The sequence below is a fragment of the Chenopodium album genome, chromosome 6 (genome assembly GCF_948465745.1).
Source record: "Chenopodium album chromosome 6, dcCheAlbu1.1, whole genome shotgun sequence".
Classification (NCBI taxonomy): Eukaryota; Viridiplantae; Streptophyta; class Magnoliopsida; order Caryophyllales; family Amaranthaceae; genus Chenopodium; species Chenopodium album.
The window spans coordinates 24,192,395-24,204,003 of record NC_137839.1 but is presented as its reverse complement, the minus strand read 5'-3'; the positions used below and the strand labels follow the sequence as shown (position 1 = coordinate 24,204,003).

At 33.0% G+C, this 11,609-nt stretch overlaps 1 pseudogene; it reads left to right on the top strand.

The window, feature by feature from the left end:
• The first annotated feature begins 6,582 nt into the window (after positions 1–6,582).
• Positions 6,583–11,609, top strand: part of LOC145636817 (phosphoribosylglycinamide formyltransferase, chloroplastic-like) — a 68,731-nt pseudogene continuing 63,704 nt past the window's right edge.

The window sequence follows — 11,609 nt, the reverse complement described above, 5'->3', positions numbered from 1 at the left end:
AAATCGCAACTTAATAAAATAATTTATTAAATAAAACTTTCCTTTTATAAAATTTTTCCAAACTTATTAAAAATAAATAATTAAAATGCCATAAATAATTCATTTCAAATTATTTAAATACCTCACAAAATACTTATTTAAAATAAAATATGTATAAAAATACGGGGTATTACATTCCACATGTGAACTCATCTTGTTGCCAGAATAGATGTTATGCTCACTGCCCATTAGTTTCCTTAGGTTTTTCATACCCTGCAAGGTTTTCGAAACATGGATTGTAGTACCAGAGTTAGTTCACCATGTATTAGAATTAACATCAACCATATTAGATTCATAACAAAAAAAATGATAGAACATCACCTTTATTTTTAAGCCATTTCTTAAACTTGGTGCAGTCTTTCTTCATGGACTCCTTCTTAATGGATGAATTTTCTTGAATCTTTCCCTTTTCCTTAGTGTGATCCTTTTTCTTCGTTTCAAAAGCTATGAGACTCACCTTTTCACCCTCTTCTATAGCCAATCTTCCATCCTCTTGAACACACATGGTCATAAGTTCATTAATTGACCATTTATCTTTATGTGTATTGTAAGAGACTTTAAAAGGGTGATTGATCAAGAAGGGTACACTAAATAAAATGCACTACCAGAGAGTCAAACATGGTAACTTTCAAATCCTTAAGTTGAGCTGCTATATCCCTCATGCACATGATATAATCACGCACTCCCTTGGTCTCAGTGATCGAGCTTTATGGATGAAATTTACATGATTAAGGATCTAGCAAGAGCTTTGTCAGAAGTTGCAAACTACTCATCAATGGCCTTAATGAGTTCTTTAAGATTAGTATGCTTATCAACAGAATCACAAATACTAGCACATATTTCAGTCTTTATGAACATAACGGGGAGACGGTTAGACCTCTCCCATTTTTCATAAAGACTAATTGCATCTTGAGTGCTATCCTCTGTTATGGCAGGTGGTTCGTCTTTCCTAATAGCATAGCCAATATCTATCCATCCTAAATTCAGTAGCACTCTTTCTTTCCACATCTTATAATTACCACCCCTTAGTTCAAGAATGTCGCATTTGACATCAGAAATATTTCCAGGTAAAACTACGTACTGCAAAATTAAATAAAAGTAAAAATGCTTAATATCAATAAAGACTATAAAATCATGCTTTACCAATGTAAATCATGCAGAAATTAAATAAATCTAGTGACATAAAACTCAATTAGATAAATAATAATTTAATAATCATACGGTGAAGCTATTAAATTGTATCAATTTCTTAATTTCATGTGGGACATTTAAGCAACAAAGTTTAATACTCACTCTAATTAATCATTCTAATATAATAAGATTCTTAATTGTGGGTAAGTCTTATCATATCATAGAGGATTCATAATTACAAATAAATGTCTAGTTTCCACATGTGATTTTTAAATAGAATTTTTAATAAATAGAGGTGATGTGGCTACTCCCTAAATAAAATTTTAAAACACTTACATTTACATAATTTAACTCATTATTCAATTGGTCCAAAATGAATAACAAACTACTAAAGTAAACTGCTTAAAACAATGATGTATCACAAAAAATTAATAAAGTATGCAAATAATTGAGCATCAGTATCACTTTCATAAGATCTCGCACAAAGAAAACCAACTTAATGTTTAGGTAATTGTAACATCACATAATATTACTGTGCGAGATAAAAACAAAAATAAATTATAGTTAATGAGCCTAATAACAATTCAGAGTTTCAATTTGACTATTAATTCATTGCACATAAAAAGCATTCATACGGCAATAACACTAATACAGTCTGTAGGTGTCATTCGAAGTACGCCTATATTAGCATGTGTGAATATGCTTGGCATTCATAGGAAGTGAGAATTGACATATGCGATTAGAAACAACGATTAGGGACAAATAAAGTAGGGAGCCGCCATCAAGTTTTTAAGGAACTTGTAAACTGTTCACGAATTATAAAAGGCAAACACGATAAAGTGACAACGAAAGGAAATAACGATTGACCCGTGAAGGTTACACTCCATTCATAACACATGAGATTACTAACTCCATATGGCTCGGAACCACGAAAGGAGGATAAGGGATGATGGTACGAAGTGAGTCATGGAGTCACATTTGCCAGTATTGACCTCTACTCAATTCTGATAGTGAAAAGTAATTCCTGCGATCTCAAAGGCATATAAACAAAATTGGGGAAATTCTCAATGGTAACTCTAAACTTTCTAATTTTCTTAATGGTGAATACAAAATTTTTTAATTATCCTTGGTAAACTCTAATTAGTTATAATAGTCAAGTGGCAACATTAATGATTTTTATACTAATTAAAAGCCTAATCATGGTTAATTATTCCTTTTTTAATGATAAAATTATATTAAAAAAATCCCCTCCCCCACTCACCTAGTCACCTCCTGACCCCTTCCCCGACCGGCGGCGCCAATCTCACCTCTTCCACGGCGATCCCCAACCCTCCCTCACCCTCGATTCCCATTTCCCATATTTCCCCTCTCCCACTCCCCCACCCTGATTCACATCCCTCCTCCTCACTCCTCCACCAAAATTTTACTCCTCCGGCCTCCACTTTCCCGAAAACACGACGAATTCGTATCATTCTACGCACATACAGTCCTACAAATTAGCCTCTTTTTCTTGCAAATTTGTTTGAACAAGCTTAATTCTTCGTATAATGTAGTGAAATTGAGATGGGTTTTGGGATTCAAGGACAAAAGAAATGAAACCTGCAGAAAGTAAGGTTTGTCGAGGTTAGTGTTGCAACCCAAAGTGTAGATTGGGTAAGATAAAGGGAGGATAGGAATGTCAATGGAGGAGAGAGAGGAGTTGAGGAGAGAGAATGTGAGGTTTTGAGGTGAATTTAAAGTGTTTTAATGGCGGAAAGAGGAACGAGAAAATAAGAGAATTGGGTGGGTCGCCGGCAAGGGAGAAAGGGGGTGGGATTCGCTGGTATGATCTAGGCGCCGTAGGCCAGGGAGGGTCAAATGGTGGCTGCTTGGCTATGGTATTGGTTTTTTTAAAAGTATTTTGAAAACTATTTAATTATTAGCTAACCATGGTTAGGCTTTAACCTAATAACATCATTTATGTTACCATTAGCTTAATATAACAAATTGAGGTTTACCAAGGAAATTAAAAATTTCAGTGTTCACCATTGAGAAAATTAGAAAGTTTAGTGTTACCATTGAGAACTTCCCAACAAAAATTCAACTTGCTCCAAACTATATTATGCTAAATTGGTTGAACATTGATGCACACATAATTCTAAAATATTCGTGATCACTATTAAACAACAAGATTAAAAAGTAACCTAAACTGGTCATCCAAATTATTTTATTAGGCATTGTATTCGATTACATATTCCCTATAACGTGCAATATGGTGATCATAATAACAATAGAATAAACATTAATATTGGAAGCAATTCAATGATAAATCTAACAATTAGTATATGACAAACGTAATAAAAATCGTTAGAAAAATAATAGAAATAAAAGGAACATGATTCCTTACTTTGATTTTGTTTGCTTGCAACTAAAAAATAATAAACGCGTTAGTAACTTCAAGGAAATTAATAAAGAATAATCAAAATTAGATTAAATTAAGGTTTATTTAGGGCCAAACCCTCAAACAGTTCTACCTTTCACGCCTTGGTTTAAGGACAGAACCTCGGGTAAAGTACATACTCCTTGGAGTGCTTAGAGGAAGTATTGTGAGAGAATAAGATAGGCTAGTATTTAGGCTAGAGCATTGAAGAGAGAATAGAGAATTATTTTATGTATAAGAAAGAAAGAGAGAATGATTTTGTGCCTCAAACTGCAGATTTGAGGGGGGTATTTATAGAGGAAATGAATAGGGGATTCCATGAAACCCTAGAAGAGATAAAAGCCGCGGAAAAACACTAATTAGGAACCGTGACACTGTGTTGTCCACCGTGGCACGGTACAACACATCGTGTCGCAGTGTACAATTATGCCAAAAAATGTGTCCAGATTCATTTTAGCGCATGAGAAAAAATGCGAAATAGACACGAGAAAGCACCGTGACACGGTACTAGTGCATGGCACCTGACACTTCATCTTGTACCGTGACGTAGTGTTTAAGGTGTTGCTAGGTAATTCAATTTTTTCATGCATTTTAAAAACAATGATAACTTTTGATCCATAACTCGGAATAAGGCATATAATATATTGTTGAAAAGCTTATCAAGTCTACTTTCCAACCTAATCAGAATAAGGTTAATATCATTTGTATTTTTACGATGTGACCGTTTTAGTGAAAGAGTGTCGGTTTTGGGCTGCGTTTAGTGTTTTGCCTATATCTTCTTCATTTTAGAACGGAATTGGGCTTATGATATACCGTTGGAAAAATTATTGAAAGGCCTATCCAACCAATAATAATTGGCTCAAAATTATAGGGCTACTAAATCACTTTTTCTCGGTTTTGTAATATGGACACGAAAAGAAGAAAATAAATAATGGCTTGGGAAACTAGGCTAAGAATTGCGTTGGTTTATGAAATGTATTGGATGGAAATATAGATTAAAGTACCTCAAAGATTAAAATCTCAACCCGGCTAATAATGGCGGTGAAAGGTTGTTCATCATCAGGTTTGGTTTTGGGTAGACATTTTTAGGTGTCTACACATTCCTTTTTTTTTTTTTTTAATCACATACTTTAATATGTAGCAAGATAAATGTAAGGACTGCATATTATAAAAACATTGAAACGACGCATCCAGAATTGCAAAGTATATGCATACTTTATACATACTCATTTATGCATGAATTATATAGATATGTAAATATATAAATTGCATCATCATCATCTATAATACACATCGGAGGCAAAAATTTAAATTGCAGCACCATTATCTAATTACACGGAAGAGGCAAAAAATATGCTTGATTAAGCAAGGTAGAGGATGAACCTGACTCTAATACCAAATGTTAAATAATAAATAACAAACAACATATTCATAGCTTGAATTATAAACAGACAAGCATGATTGCGGAAGCGTTAATTTAAGAGTATACTTCCAGCCATTGCAAGTTAACTACGAGGAAGACAAAGACCTGAACAACCTCGTCGTGACGCCAAAAACCGTGAATAAACTCTTTCAACTGTGGTGCTGGACCCTCTTTCAACTTTGATGCTGGACCCTCACTGTCACTTTTGATGGTGTTAATGTGTTTTAAAAGTTTGATGTAGTGACCTTTATATATATATATAGGAAGTTTGCCATAAAAAACTCCTATTTTACGTGAGTTGGTTATGAGTGGTTTCCTAAGTTTAGTGGGATAATGGGTAGTAAGGCCCCGTTCACTTCACCTTATTTTTGCTAAACTGAAATTATTTTTATTGAAACAAAATTATATTTATTGAACTTAAATTATTTTTACTGAACTTAAATTAATTTTACTGAACTTAAGTTATTTTTATTAAAATGAAATTACTTTTACTGATTTTCTATTATAATTCTTTTTTGAGAAAACTGAATTTTACTGAACTGAACCTATTTTTAATTTACTGCAGTAAAATTATTTTTAATGAACTGAACTTATTTTTGCTAAACTGAAATTAAGTTGTTGCTTCTTGTAGTAATCATCATATCAATTAAGTGTAGGGTTCAAAAATCTCAACTATTGGGTCATTATGTGATTTTATAATAGCCATTTAAACAATTTTTATAGATTTTGAATTTAATTTAACTGCTATTGCATAGTAAAGTAATGTGTTCATTGTTGTCATGTGAGTTTGTTGGCTGTTCAGAAGCTTGCTTTCCTACTTCAATCGACTGGGAAACATTATCAAATGTTTTTTTTTTCAGAGATTCATGAGCATTGTTAGAGAGTTTTGTTTTGTGTTATTTGTTCCTAAAATTTTCTAATTTGGTCCATATTTATACCTTTGTAATTCCATTCGATTTTATTTTGGGTACTGAAGGTTAAAATTGCATTTGTTGCGCTGGTATGATATTGGAGTAAAACATTGCAATATTATGATATTGGAGTGAAAATTGCATTTGGAGTGAAATATTGCAATTTAATGATATAGGAGTTAAAATTGCATTTGTTGTGCTAGTATGATATTGAAGTAAAATATAACAATGTTAGGTTGAATTGAATTGCCCAACCCAAGCTAAAAAGTATTGGTTGTTATGAACTGATAAGCAGATCGGTAATCGAAGAATCGAAATTGAACCTATAACTCCCCATTTGGATGGGACTGATTTGAACTAAATTAATTCATATTGAATACAATATTAGACAATTTAGAATGATCACTTTAAGTGGCCAAAGAATTGAAACTTCGTTGTCTCTTTGGTTATGAAGTTCTGTGACAGTTGATAAAACATATAGGTTATCAACTTGTAGCATTAGGAGTAGTGGAAGACAATTCTTATGTTCAGTCAGCTCTTGTAAAGTAGAAGATATTTCTGACGATTTAGTACAACGCAATTAAAAGCCTAGCAGGAAATTAAAAGGTTGGCCGTTTTTGTGTCCGGTGGAGGTTCTAATTTCATGCCAATTCATGAAAATGGATCAGTACTTGGAGTCGTAGTTACTTTTGCATTGACAAGAATATGAACTCCTGTAGAAGATCATTTTTCCCCAGAGTTTACCCTCATGGTGTCTCACCCATTTCTAGTCTATGTTTTTTGTATGTATGTGTTTCATTTAGATACTATCTGCCTCTTAACAAGTGTAGAATTCTGTTTAACATTATTTAGTTTTCATGCTTCCATTTAATGTAGTGTTTCATATTATCTTGATGTAGCTATTTGTCACTAACTTACTTGCTAAGTTGCTGGCTTACTCATTTAGAAGATTTGAAAATATTATCAGTTGATTTTCTTCCAAGAACAAAAGAAGAATCACAACAATTTTTACCCAGTGACCTTGTATCTACTCTTAGGTTAGTTTCTTGATAATACTTTATCTGTTTTACCACCCAAGATCACTATTCTCTTCCTAATTCCAAATAGCAGACTTCAGTTTTTCCTTAACCAAGAGTCGTGTTAATCTCTTGTTGCATAAAACTTGTTTTTATTTATTATTATTAATTTTTTTTTCACTTTGCTTAATAAACAATTATCTATACCTCCTCCATATTTTTAGTTCTTCCACTTTGACTTTTAAATGTGACAATGTGCAGCTTTGACTTTATAACTATATTTTAGTACGGAGTAAAACATGTAAAAATTTTATATTTTTTAAAAATATATATTGAGTCACATACATTTTTACATTTGTATTTTATATAGTAGTGAAAAGTATGGTCAAGGACTCAAGATAGGGTATGTAAAAATTGCAAAATCAAAGTAGAGGAACTAAAAAAGAGGGAAGTCTAACTGATTGTTGAAGCTTTGATTATTAGCAACTTGGGCATCAATGCTTAGTAGAGCTGTCAAAAACTAACTCAAATTGGTGAATTCGAACCGTTTCGAAAAGGAACCAAATCGATAAGAACCTGTTATTTTAAAACCGTAAACCGACCCGACCCGATTTTTCAATACTTGCAACTTAACCGATCCGAATGTTTGAGAACGGATAATGAACTGTACGCTTTATCAAGCCAAACTGATACAACCCAAAATCGAGAACAACCCGAACCGAGTACTTTCGAACCCGGTAGAAACCCGACCCACTGTAAACTGAAACCGTTTAAACCCGACAAAAACCCAATAAACCCAAATTGCTTAGAACCTGTAACTAGTTAGGACCGAACCGTTTATAACCCATACTAAATTATGACCGAACAATTTACAACCCGTAACGAGGTTTTTTTTTTTAATATTTTATCGATAGTAAGAAAAAAAAGGGTTTAATTTGAAATACGAACTATTTATATTAAACTGGGTTAGATCCCGTGCCATACACGGTTTTTCAATCTTTGCCACGGAGTATCAATCTTTAATATATATATATATATATATATATATATATATATATATATATATATATATATATATATATATATATATATATATATATATATATATATATATATATATATATATATATATATATATATATATATATATATATATATATAATTTCTAATCTCAAACAAGCTACTTAAAAGATATTTTTTTTTTTATCTTTTTTAAATACATATTATATAGATTTCTTCTATTTTGAACTTTGATGGCATGTTTTTTTTCAAATATGATAATTTTTCATTCACCAACTATGTTAAGTTGAAAAATATATATTTATGTTTTTTTTACTATAAATAGTCATTATATATTAAAAAGTAATTACTAATATAGAAATTTATTTATACAAAGGTATGGTTAGATATTTAAGTTTATAAATATATTATTCTACGATTTTTTTACCTAAATTTTGGAAGTAAATATTTTGTACATATTTTCTATCAATTTTTTAAAAGTAAAAAGTTTATACTAAACACACACCAGAAGATGACACGTGTCATTGTTGGTATGTCTTTTAGTATATAGTTATTGATAGGTTTGGAATTTTAATGTCAATGAAACTCTTATGCTAAAATATTATCGTCCTTTTAGGAGTAATGACTTATGGAGCACTAAATTTTATTAAAAAAAATCTAAATCAAAAGGTAAATCTAGATTTGTTATAATCATTTGATCCTAAAAATCATTATACAACAAAAGGACATAAAGCTAAACAACTAATTAATCCTCCGTATGATCTAATGGAATAACTAATTAAAGAATGTTAAAAAATAAGTTGTCAAACCTACTGAGTTCAACTCGAACCGATTATGACTTGAATCGATTACAACACAACTCGATTAGGACTCGATATGTTTTGACCCAAAACCCGATTTAAACTGATAAACCCTGTTTTTAAACCGACCAAATTTAACCCGAATCGATTATGACCCGGACAAATTATAACCCGACCCGATTAGAATCTGACCCAAAAAGAAAACGTGATAAAAATAAACCAAACCGATACGATTTGAAATTATTAAAAACTAACCCGATAATAATTCCAACCTGTTAAAAACCAACCCGTTACAAACCAAAAACCGATAAATCGAACCCAAAACTGAACCCAAAACCCGATTGACACCCCTAATATTTAGTAATGTCAGTATATGGTCCAATTTAAGTGTTAAATTTTATAGAGTGGGAGATTGAGTTTGAATTCGGGTGAATTCGGGTGGGGTTGTGCAGTGTAACAGTGGTGTCGCCAGGAAAGAGATTGTGAATTTGAGTGGGAGGTTGGTGTAAGGTTTGCGAGGTCTAAATCGTCGGTGTTGGCCAGTTTCCAGCTTTGCAAGCTCCAAATCGTGGTTTTCGAAGGTAAGTTGTTCATGTACCTATGTTGGTGTTAATTGATTTGATAATTATATGTTATGATAAAGTGTTTAGTTAATTTTGGTAAAGTGTTCATTTTCTGCGATTTATCAATGTTATAAATGTGTTATTGTTATTTTGTATATTTGTATACTGTAGTGAAAATCGTAATGTGTAAGGTAAATAAATAAATTTAGTAAGTTCATTCATTACCTGAATTTGTAAATTGTTGGCTATTGAAGACCTAAAGTGTTTTGTTATCTAAAAAACTCATTGCTAATGGAATATGCATCTCTGTTATAGGGCTGTGTTCTCATTGATTCCATTTGATTGTTTGCCATTGAAGATGGAATATGAATCTATGTGGTGATAGTGTTGTGTTCATTGATTCCTTGTGATAGGTTGTTGAATACCCTTTGATAGGTTGTTGAATACCCTTTGGTAGGTTATTGAATACTGTGGTGATGAAGGATCGACACCCATTGGTCCCTAAAATGTTTCAAGTATCTTAAATATTGTGTGAAAACTTGGTAATTATTTCTGATACATTAGGAATCGTTTCTCATATAAGCATGCATTATTATTAATAGGATGATAATTTGACAATTGGTGGAGTTGTAAAAGGCAGAGGCAAAGTTCTTAAGGAATTGACTAAGCCTGGGAGGAGGGTGAGAAAGTTGTTTGATCCTTTTTTATGTTTTAATGAGTATGGTGATGCAACCTAAGGTTGATGTTTTATTAACAGGCACCCAATATCAATTATCGGGTTGAGAGTTTTGGACGGATATGTCAAACATTTGATGAGCAACGACAGCGGTGGGTTAGGGAAATGGGGTTCGGGAGCCTATTAAATTTTGTTGAGATGTATCTGCCTAGGCAGTTGGCATACTAGTTAATGACTCAAATTGATCCGTTTGGTAAGGTACTAATTGCTCCTGATGGGATGCACATGAAGTTGTCTCCTAATCAATTTCATTGGGTTTTGGGGATTCCCAACGGTGGGAAGGAAATACCAACTCGGAAAACATTAAATAGAGAAATGAAGGACAAGGTGACGCAAATTCAGAAACAGTATGGGAAGACATGGGTGACTAAATCAAACCATGGTGGTAGGATGTACACATTAAATGGTATTCCAATGACTTCAAAAGTATTGGATCGGTTAGAAGGGCGGTGGGAGGTACATGAGGAGGAAGAGTTCAAGATGTTGTTTCTGTTAGTTGTTTTGGAGATGATATTAACTCCAACGCAGTCTCCTCGGTTGGCTTCTGATCTGGTTCCTGCGCTTTGTTGTGCTGTACAAGCTGTTGAGTATGATTGGTGTGAATTAGTGCTAGAAAAGCTGATGGCTAGTGTCATGTCATTTGCACGTCAGTTTTACTGTGAAGGCTATGCTGGTGGATGTGGCAGATGTGTAATATTTATTGTGGTAACTCCCGTTATTTAGCTTTTAAGTTTATTATTTAGTTGATAAAAACAGTATTGCTTGATACTAATGATAGTGAAATTGCATCTTGATTAGGTTTTCTACCTTGACATGCTGCGTAGGGAGCCGGTTAGGTGGGGTGTGTTCCCTAGATTGAAGGTGTTGAACATGAAACAGATATGGGCTGCTAGCAAGCTAGATCGGCCAAATACGGTGGAAGACTTTGGACATATAGGGGTAGATGACATTGAATTTGGGTGGTGCTTAATATTTAAAATGTTTGTAATCTTGAGAAGCATATAGGGGTAGGTGACATCGAATTTGGGAGGTGCTTAATATTTAAAATGTTTGTACTCTTGAGAATGTCATCTGTTCATGTCGCATAGGTGTTGGATGTTGTATATGGTGAGACTCATCCAAAAGATGCCAGAGATAACAGTGGACCAGGAATCCAAGATGCTTCTTCTCTGTATGTATCGTATGTTCCGAAACCTAGAGCACGACGTCGATACACAAAGAAGAAAATTGAAAAGGAATATACACCTCATTTTTGCAACATGGATGGAGATGAACCTGGGTTGGTGGACACCAGGGTAGTGAAGAAATGCTGCATCACTAGAATAAACAATGATAATAACTCTGACGTACAAGATTTCAGCAACACCAACAGAGGCTTATACATCTGAGAATTATGGGAAATTTCATGAAAACGGTGGAACACAACCTAGTCCCCTAATGGATGTGTTTGTTAGGTTTGATCTTACTTCTGTCATCTCTATAAAATCTCATCTTTCATGTTTCTTCTCTATCAATATTGTACGCAAACGGTGAAATTCTTGTACTTCTTTC